This window comes from Dioscorea cayenensis, chromosome 9, assembly GCF_009730915.1.
Source record: "Dioscorea cayenensis subsp. rotundata cultivar TDr96_F1 chromosome 9, TDr96_F1_v2_PseudoChromosome.rev07_lg8_w22 25.fasta, whole genome shotgun sequence".
NCBI lineage: Eukaryota > Viridiplantae > Streptophyta > Magnoliopsida > Dioscoreales > Dioscoreaceae > Dioscorea > Dioscorea cayenensis.
In genome coordinates, this window is record NC_052479.1 from 12,908,438 (window position 1) to 12,918,243 (window position 9,806).

General features: G+C 46.8%; 1 pseudogene; it reads right to left on the reverse strand.

The window, feature by feature from the left end:
• Positions 1–6,053: 6,053 nt before the first annotated feature.
• LOC120269276 lies at positions 6,054–9,317 on the reverse strand (annotated as a pseudogene).
• Positions 9,318–9,806: the final 489 nt, after the last annotated feature.

Below are 9,806 nucleotides of genomic sequence, written 5' to 3' on the forward strand. Positions count from 1 at the left end.
AAGTAAGGGTAGATCCTTGGGCCCGGGGAATACGACCCTCTCGTGCTCTCACGAGAGGTATTACTTGACGACTCCATGCACTTGCGGATCTCTCATCAGAATCCATACATCAACACCTACAATTCAGGTTGGAAGAATCATCCCAACTTTTCATGGAGTAATCAAGGACCACAGAAGACCATGGGGCCATCGGGTTTCCAACAACAACAACAAGCCCCTCAAGTGGAAAACAGAATTTAAGGCTTAGAAACCCGAATGACAGATTTGGAGAAGCACTTGGCTAGATTTGTTCAATCAGCAAATACAAGGTTTGAATCAGTCGAGGCTACACTTCGCAATCACACCGCCTCCTTGCACAATCTTGAAAATCAAGTGGGACAAATTGCGAAGTCTCTCTTTGAAAGGCCACATGGAAGTTTACCAAGCAACACAGAAACCAACCCTAGAGAACATGTGAAGGCGATCAATTTGAGAAGTGGTTGTGAGGTTGAAGGGAGGCTTCCGAGTGAGAAGCCAAAAGAATACACACCCGAGGTTGTGGAGGTTGAGGAGGGAGCAAACAAAGAGAAAGAGGTGGCAACCCCACCTTTAAAGCCAAGAATCCCTTATCCCTCTAGATTGAAGAATGACCAAGGGGATGAACAGTATAAGAAGTTCCTGAGTTTGTTCAAGAAACTCTACATCAACATTCCTTTTGTTGAGGCATTGGCTCAAATGCCTAAGTATGAGAAGTTCCTGAAAGACCTATTGACCAACAAGAGGAAATTGAAGGAGAGTGCTTCAGTGGTGCTTGATGCTTTTTGCTCGGCGGTGTTGCAAAAGAACATGCCGAATAAGAAGAAAGACCTGAGAAGCTTCATCATTCCGTGTAACATCGACAACTTAGGTGAGGAAATGGCATTGGCAGATTCAGGGGCGAGCATCAACGTCATGCCATATACTTTCTTCCAAAAGCTAGGCTTGGGTGAGCCTATTCCTACTCGGATGACTTTACAATTGGTGGACCTAACGGTTTGACATCCGAGAGGCATCATTGAAGACGTGCTTGTCAAGGTGGACAAGTACATTTTTCCGGTTGACTTTGTAGTGCTAGATGTCGATGAGGATGCAGATGTACCTTTGATACTTGGGAGACCATTCTTGCGGACTTCCAAAGCATTGATTAACATGGACGGCGGGGAGCTTACTTTGAGAGTTGGAGATGATAAGCTCACATACCGCCTTGCTGAAGCCATGCGGCATTCTCTCGATTTTAATGATACTCTATACTTTCTAGACACTACTGATGAAATTGTTGATGAATATATGTAGGAAATGTTCAACCCAGATATGTTTGAAGGATTGTTCGACCAAGAGGAGAGTAATGAAGAAGTAATGATGCTTGGTTCGACTGAAGAAGTAACATTTACCCTGGGGATCTTGAAGAAGGTGCTCCGAAAAATGAAGAGGGCTCAGAGACACTACCGAAAATGCTCCAAGATTGTTGGAGACGTACATGAGCCAAGGAAGTTGGACGAACCATTGCTAGGTGGTCCGAAGCACGAGAGTACACCCTCTATCCTTAAGAGACTTTGCTCATCATGCTTCCAAGCCATGGGTAAGAGGGCAACCTTCATTGATGAACCCCCGTGAGGTAAGAAAGATACGTCAAGCTTAGTGACGTTAAACAAGCGCTTCTTGAGAGGCAACCCAAGTGTTTACTGTTTTCGTATCTTTTAGTTTAGTTGTTTACATGAATAAACTGTTAAGTGTTGGTGTTTTTAATGTTTAGATTTTTGTGCTGCAATTTTATTGTGGGCTTTTCAAATTCATCATGTGTTTTATGAAGAATTGGCGAAGTTTGGTCGTTTGAGTTCTATTTTGTGTTTTTACCTGGTAAATTTTGCATAATAGGGCAGGCTCTGAGTGTGTAAACATGTTCAGAATATTTCTGCAGAGCCTGCAGTTTTTTTTATAAGTCATCAAGAGAAAACACACGGGCGTGGGGAATTTCTGCACGCCCGTGCATGTGTACTGTGAACTCATCCAGAGAGGGCACAGGGGCGTGCGGCTGCCCCTGTGGATAACTATACGACTGGCGCACGCCCATGGGCAATTTCCGCACGGGCGTGTGAATTCCTGCAGAGTCGGGCAGATTTTATCGAGAACACACAGGGGTGTGGACTCGCCCCTGTGGGTGACTTTGTGAATTACACACGGGCGTGGGTAATTTCCACACGTCCGTGCAAAACTCTGCAGGTTACTCCCTCCATCCCGAGAAAACACAGGGGCGTGTGGCTGCCCCTGTGAGTTGGGCATGTGAATGTCCACGCCCGTGGGGAATTTCCACACCGGCGTGCGTAAGACTTGATATTTTTCGGTTGTTCAGCAAAGCCACAGGGGTGTGCGTCTGCCCCTGTGGGTCTGGCGCATGGGCGTGGATATTTCCCGCATGCCCGTGGGAGATCGTTCTAAGTCAATGAGAGTTTTTCCCCAAAACGCACAGGGGCGTGCGTACGCTCCTGTGGAGCTTTTGATGTGAGGCACACGGGCGTAGGGAATTTCCACACACCCGTGTGGATGCACAGAACGTCAAAAGTCGCGAGTTCTATTTAAAAGAGGATGATTTCTCTCCCTCTTCACGACTCCTTTTCACTTGAAAACACTCTCACAATACTTTCCGAGTCCATTGCGCCAGTTTGGTGGGATTTTAGCAAAGTTTTCTGGCCGGCTCTTCATTTTCTCACTTCTCTTCGTCGATAAATCCCTTTTTATCATCTTCTTCGTCAATTCATGATTTCTATCGATTAATCTGGTTAATAATGCTTCGTTTCTTTAATTGGAACAATGAATTATGTTTAGAACCAAGTTAGAGATATTCTTGAGTTGTATTTTTGGATTGTTGATGCCTGACCATGCGGTTCTCACGCCCCTTGAATCCACACGGGCGTGCGGAAATTCCACACGACCGTGTGGTTTTTTGCAGTATTGTTTTATCAACTTGTTTGACCAATTTTGTTTAAATTTTGCAGATCATGGCACCTAGGTCAAAGAAGCAAGCTGATAAGAGGCCACGTGAGTCATCCTCTGAGCTCGAGGGCATGCGATTTGTGATTCCCGAACATCAGGTCCGTTATGAGCGATTGTTGAGACTCCGTTTCAGACAGACTCGATTTCTGGATGCTACTATACTGTGGGAGCTTCAGCAGGGTGATGAGTTCGCCGATGAGATCGAGGATCTAGTTTCAGAAGGCGGTTGGTGGCAGTTGCTGACTCTTTTCGGAGACTCTCAACTCATTGTCAAGTAGATTTTCAGAGAATACCAGGATTGGACCAGGGTCAATTTCAAGAGTCACCATCTTATTGCCCGAAGTCTTTCCATTTCAAAGGTCCTATGCCAGACAGGCTCAACTCAACAAGATGGGAAAATGTGACTGCTTAGGCGGACAGAGAGATCACTTCCCTCAGCAAGACGATGGATCCGCCTTTCTCCTATGATATCGATAATCTTTATTATAATGCTTTTTGTTGTGGATCGTATGGATTCCCCTGCCCAGAAGACAAAACGGGAGCAAAAGCCATTCTTTCCTCTTTCAGAAGGAAGAGGGAGTTGACCAAATCGAGAAATGCTCGCTTTCAGCTTGACTGAGGGTCTCTTTAATGTCGAATGTCAGTTTCAGGCATAGTTAGAACGTAGTCATCCATTTTGATTCAGTGAAAGTGGTAAGATAATGGGTGCCCAACTCGAAGTCAACTGGGAGTTGCAATTAGGGAGGGTTTTTTGCCTTTCTTTATGCCTTTACCTACAGTTGCAGTAGCATGCATATTTGAAGTCTTTCATCGACCAAGCCGTGCTCAAACTGAAGATGTGGTCTCAAGCAAGGGTGTGTGTGCTGACCGAAGACGGACTACTTGTCTTTCTATCCGCCATATTGGTGATTCAGTTCCAGTTGCTTGCATCTGAGAGCAGAAAAGAGCTCAAGTTCCAATTCTCTTTTATCTAGTCTTCCACTCTTTGTTTGTTCCACACTCGTCTTTGTCTTGGTGAGCCTGAAACAACCGCTGGTGCTTGCCAATCTACAAAGGTTCGGTCACCTTAGCTTAGAGGGTCTATCAACAACCTCATCCCATTGGTTGCTTTTCCCCCGGGTGTACCAGACTCCATGCAAAAGGTGGACCAAACATCCAATCCAGCATTGAATACCTCTTTTTTTGGGAAGCCAGTGGAATTGGTTGAAGGACTTTCGGTGCTTTTAATCCTCTAACCTCAAAAAGGCTTATTTCAAGGCAAGAGTCATTGGTTGGATCCATCGGATAGATCTCTTATAAGAAGATATTCGATCGAGAGTCCGATTGTGGGTTCAAGGGAGTTGGCCCATCATACCAAAAAGCAGTCTTGCCTATACTATGGTTTAAGTCCTAGTCCCGGTTCTCAAAGCTAATACCGGAAAAAGCAAAACTAAAGGACGAGCCCTCCTAATCCGGTTCAAATGCTTTCTCGTCCGAGATACAGACTTAAAACCAAGAGCGGGCATTCAGCTGGTTCCACTAGTCTTGTCTTCAGTCGAAGGCCTCGAAAAAGCGAGATGCCGAAGAGGCAGCTTTCAAAGCATGCGCCCTTACATTTTGAAGCAAGGGCGGACACTTTTTTCTTCGCCATGCACCCCACCCTAAGACTAGAAAGGATATAGGCGCAAAAAGAGAAGTGAGCAGGAATTTGGCATCATATCGGTTAGTCGATAGTTGAGCCGACCTCAAGGAAGAGCTTTGATCCTTGCCTTAAACCGACTTTTGGAATGAAGTTTCGTTCCTAGTAGTAATATCAAGTGATCCGATGATCTAGCCTTTGTGGCCGTGTCGAAGAGTTTCCCTGAATGGAATAAGCATTCAACCTGACCATTTCCTTTCCTAGGGTGTAAAAAGAACCAGCTTTCTTCTACTTTTGAAAATGACCCGGAGATAACTCCCTATTTCACACAAAGGGAATATTAAGGCTTCCTCTAGTAAGGAAGTAAAGGGTTGTAACCTCCTTTCTACTATAAACTAACTAAAATGATCTCGGAGAGAGAAAATTTACTACCTCATGACCAACGACAGTACCGTCCCTCGGCAAAAGGAATTCACGATTAATACAGCTAAAATGCAGCAGTTCCTAATTAATCTACCTTCGCTTTGACATAAGAAGCAACAAACTACCTATGCCAAAGTAAGGCATTTCCATCTTGAGATTCACATCTTTCAACGGGATGAGCCCCTGTTAGAGCAGTCTTCAGTGCTCGCTTCACTGATTCCTCTTTGTCCGATAATGGAAATCTCATCCCCTTAACTTAAGATAGGGAACCGAGTCAATTCATCGGGTGATGCGCATCGAGGCTTCATTCGTCATCCCAAGAAGAAGAAGTAATCTATTTTTTCCAAGCTCTTAGTCTGAAGCTTATATATAAGTAGGTGTCAAATTTGTCGTCAGGTTAGGAACACAAGGCACTAAACTAATGCTGCTCCTTAAGACGTTGTGCCCTACTTCAAATGCATTCTTCCTTTTTCTTTCTCGGGTTAGTAAAGTAGTTTCGGTAAACTCAATCTTTCGTACGCTCGCTAGGTGAAAGTCAAGTGCCACAGGACAAAATCTCTCAAAGTCCTTGTAGATTTCTTTATGTTCCAGGCGCTTTTTTGGAAGAGTGAAAAGTCTAGTAGATAATATTCTTTTCGATGTGGGAAAAAGACGCAAGTGACACACTCTTAAATTTTGAAGGGTTTTTAGGTGACTTAATGCTCGGCACCCTACTCAGGACTGTGCTACTCGGGAAGTTAAATTGCTTTAGACTTTTTTTTATGTATATTTGGAGGCTTGGTAGGCATAATAGGAGTTATGTTACCTTGAGGGGCTGCGTGGAGGCAGTTACGGTGATGTCAGCTGATGTACGGAGGCACGTGTTCGCAGCCTTCATTCCTGCCTGCTCGCTTTACACATACCTTGCATTCTGCACGGTTGCCCCTCCATCTCCCCGCCGAGGGCAAACCCTGCTCCCGCTTAGATAGAGCAGGAGCCCTGCCAGAGGCCTTTCTTATATTTATAGGGGGCGCCAATTTGCTCGCTTATACAAGACAGACCTTGACTGCCGCAAATCAAGTCTTATACGCCCTCTGCCCTATAGATTTGTAATGTAATAGGGAGCACCCTGCTTTTGTCGTCCATAGGAAGGAGGAGAGGGGTCAGCGAGCGGGTCTTCCCTATCTTTACCAAAGGCAAACAGCCCCAATGTTATTCAGCGTGGGGAGCCTGCATGACAAGAGCAGGCAACAGGCATGGTGCATGGGACCAAGACTTCTTTTTCTCGCCACGCCAGCCACTTCATTCAATCAATCATATGTTCTCTTCTGGGACACTGGCATTCATGACTTTTTTCTTTCGTTTTCAATTGAATTGGGGACTTTCTGAAAAGGCCGGCTTATTACGCTGCTTACTTATCTAACGTATACACTTCGCTACGCTTACTCACTTTCTTTCAAGACAAAGAGGGCGCTTCTTATCTTACACCACCACTTCTAAGAGACCACTCTTCTACTTTGAAAGCGCTACAGCTAACCGCTTGCTTGGTACCAAGTGGTTGGTTGGCAAAGAATAATAAGCAAAAAGCAACTAAGCTTTTTTTTCAACACAGAGCCGGGAATAACGGCCGGCATAGAAGTCTCTTGCACGCAAGGAGATGCTGCTGCTGCTGGATGTCATGGTTCCGGGGCGCCATGATCCTTCTATCTGGAACAATCAATCGAGGGCACTGACTGCATCAATCATCGCTCAGTGAGCTATTAATTGCCGCCAATAGTGCTTCGTTTGCATGCAAGGTGGCAGCGCCAGGTAGACGCGCGCGGGCGAAGGAGATGCATTTTTAGTACTGGTGGTACTGGACAAGCTCTAGGGGAATAATCTCTTTCTTATTTCTTTCTGCCTTTCTTTCCCATGACGACTAGGAACGGGCAAATCAAGAATTTCACTTCGAATTCCGGACCTCAACATCCTGCTGCTCATGGTGTTTCACGATCAGTATTGGAAATGAACGGAGAAGTGGTGGAACGTGCGGAACCACATATTGGATCACTCCAGTGCGGCACGAAGCCACTGACGCTGAGTAGGCTCCTATGCCGCTAGCTATGCCCTGCTCGGTCCCCCGGCAGGGTGGAGGTTCCGTAGCGCGTCATGAGCACCGGGCAAAGGGGCGGTTGAGCAACTCAAGCGAACCGCCCTACCTTACTTTTAATAGGGATAGAAGGGAGAAGGTTGTGAAGGTGGCCTCGTTATCCACACATCCGGTCGGATGAATGGAGGACCGACCGACCTGGGTTTTCACGAGCGTTGGCGGGTCCTGGAGTGCCCGTCAAGGGCGCTAGCGCATACCCCGGGGTGATCATCACCACCTGCACCTCACATCTCGGCACAGTGGAACGTGTAACCCGCCTGCTGTCCAAGTCAACCACTTAATTTCCTTTTTTTTCCATAGCGCCTAACAGAACGTAGCAGCAAGGGACAACCCACCCATACAGACAGCCTGCGGGGAGGATGGCACTACTGGCAAAGACCGTCTGGCGAAAACGCCGCAGGCGCGAAGCGTGGTAGGCCTGCGCCGGGGGAGCATAGGGGAGCCCGGACGGTGGAAGAGCCAGGGGAGGCCGGGTCATTTGACGGAAATGGAAGGCTTTTTCCGAGCGGCTCATTCATTCTTGGAAAAAAGAGGGAGGGAGCAAGCCAATAGATCAATGAATAGATAGAGTCAACGGTAGACAGACAGCGCTGCCTACACGCGAATTAGCTTCCGAGGTCGAGCAGTCTCAATTTCACTACTGGATTTGCGAATGAATGCAGGGCTGGGCCACCTCGAATGGCGGGAGCCGCATGCGGGGAGACCCGCACGTACGGTTTTCAGGGGGATCCGGCCGAAAGACCGGCCGGCGCCCACCCGACTAGAGGGACTGAGAAATTAATAGAGTACAAAACGTATCTTCAAGCTTTACCTTATTCTGATCGTTCAGAGGGCGATCGCGGAGTCACTGAATGAAGTCCTCCGCTTCTTTCGGAGGTGCTGACCCGCAGCGAGGCAGATATGACTAAGTGACATATTGAATATGGCGACGACAACAGCATGTCGTAGAAGGAGATAACAGGTGGAGCCAACGACCCACTAAGACTCACGTATCTACAACTACATCCCCGAGCGGCAGTCAAACGGAGGCGTGAATGCAAGATGCCAGCGGAATGATCGGCCGGACAGAGGCTAGGGCTGCTTCCTTCCCACCGCGTCCTTCCTTGTGTGTCGGAGATACAAAGCGAGTGCACCGGAAAAGAACAGGAACTGGGTCGATCTATTCCATGGCGAAGCATCCGAAGCATAACTGCACACTCACACGATTTTTGCCGAGAGATAGGAGCATTCGGTGGAACCGGTGAACTACACTTGCTTCTTGATAGATGTGTGGGACAGAGGGCTCGTGGTACCTGCTGCCCACCCTTACTCCGCTTTGATAACCGTGTGAACGGAGAGTGGGCAGAGCAAAAGGGAAGGAGGCCCTCATACGGAGTCGCACACTTGAGCAGTGCGGGAGACTGTAGAATGGGTCGAGTAAATTCCCTTGGGGCCGATAAAATCACAGACGAAGTCTTTTTTTAATTTAATTTTTAAAAAAGTCTTTCTTTTTTTTTTTTTGTTTGTTATAAAAAAAGGAAGGCAGAGGTAAGTACTTCGAATGGCGAAGAGAGGCGGCTCGGTAGGGAAGGAATGGTCAATCGTCAAGTCAAGGATGACTTCTTTGTTGGCGAAACGATAGGGGGCCAGTGATTCTCTGAGCCGGTCTTTCTTTCCAACGCCTCGGGAAACTGGTCGAGATAGATGACAGCACCTTTTTCTCCACCGGGAAGGCGCACTTCTATTCTTCTTCTGGTTCACCTCCCGCCCGGCCCGGAAATAGAACCCAGCCCCCCTTCTGATCCATTCATTTCTGCAAGCAGGCGGGATCCAGAGCTAAACCCCCTCCTATTCGAGGCCGGGTGGCCTCGCCCCACAAGCACCCAACCTTCCTTTTGCTCTTCCTTCGGTTTGGCTCCACGAACGCGCCACCTAGGAGCCCCACTCATATTCAAAAGGCGCCCAGCTTTCAAGACGATTATAAAAAGTAGTTAGGCTGCTATTTTTCCAATATCATGGAATAGCATGGCCCGGGGCTAAGGTCACTCCAGTGGGAGAGCCGTGTTATGGGTGACCTTATTGCACGGTTCAGAGAGCACTTGTGTATGTGATGCAAGTGAACGTGTACGAAAAAGCTGTCGTAAAGTTTCGTTGTTCGTTCTGTCATTGACCCTATCTATGTTTTTGTGATGGCCCAAGAACACGCTCATTCTTCAGCCGTAGAGAGACTTTTAAATTACGAGGTACCATTACGAGCACAATATATACGAGTGTTATTCCATGAAATAACTCGAATTTCAAATCATACCATTTATCATGTGAAAGTTGACCAACTTCTTGAGTAATTGTTTTTGCTCACCATCCAAGTCCCCCATATAGCTGAGAATTTCCGAGCAATTGGAAGCTGCATTCGATGATGAGGCCGCAAAATTGATATTACACGATTGTTACTATTTATCTTTATCAGCCAACTCCCTTGTTTCCTTCCATAACTAATATCATCCGAATGGATGACTGACCCAGGGCACTTATAAAATCAAAAGAAATGAAAGGTGGTTTCTTTTTATTTGATCAAGAGTGCCTTTCGCACCCTTGACTTTTTTGTAGACTTCACCATTATGCTCATAATCATTTAAATCGTGTCCAGTA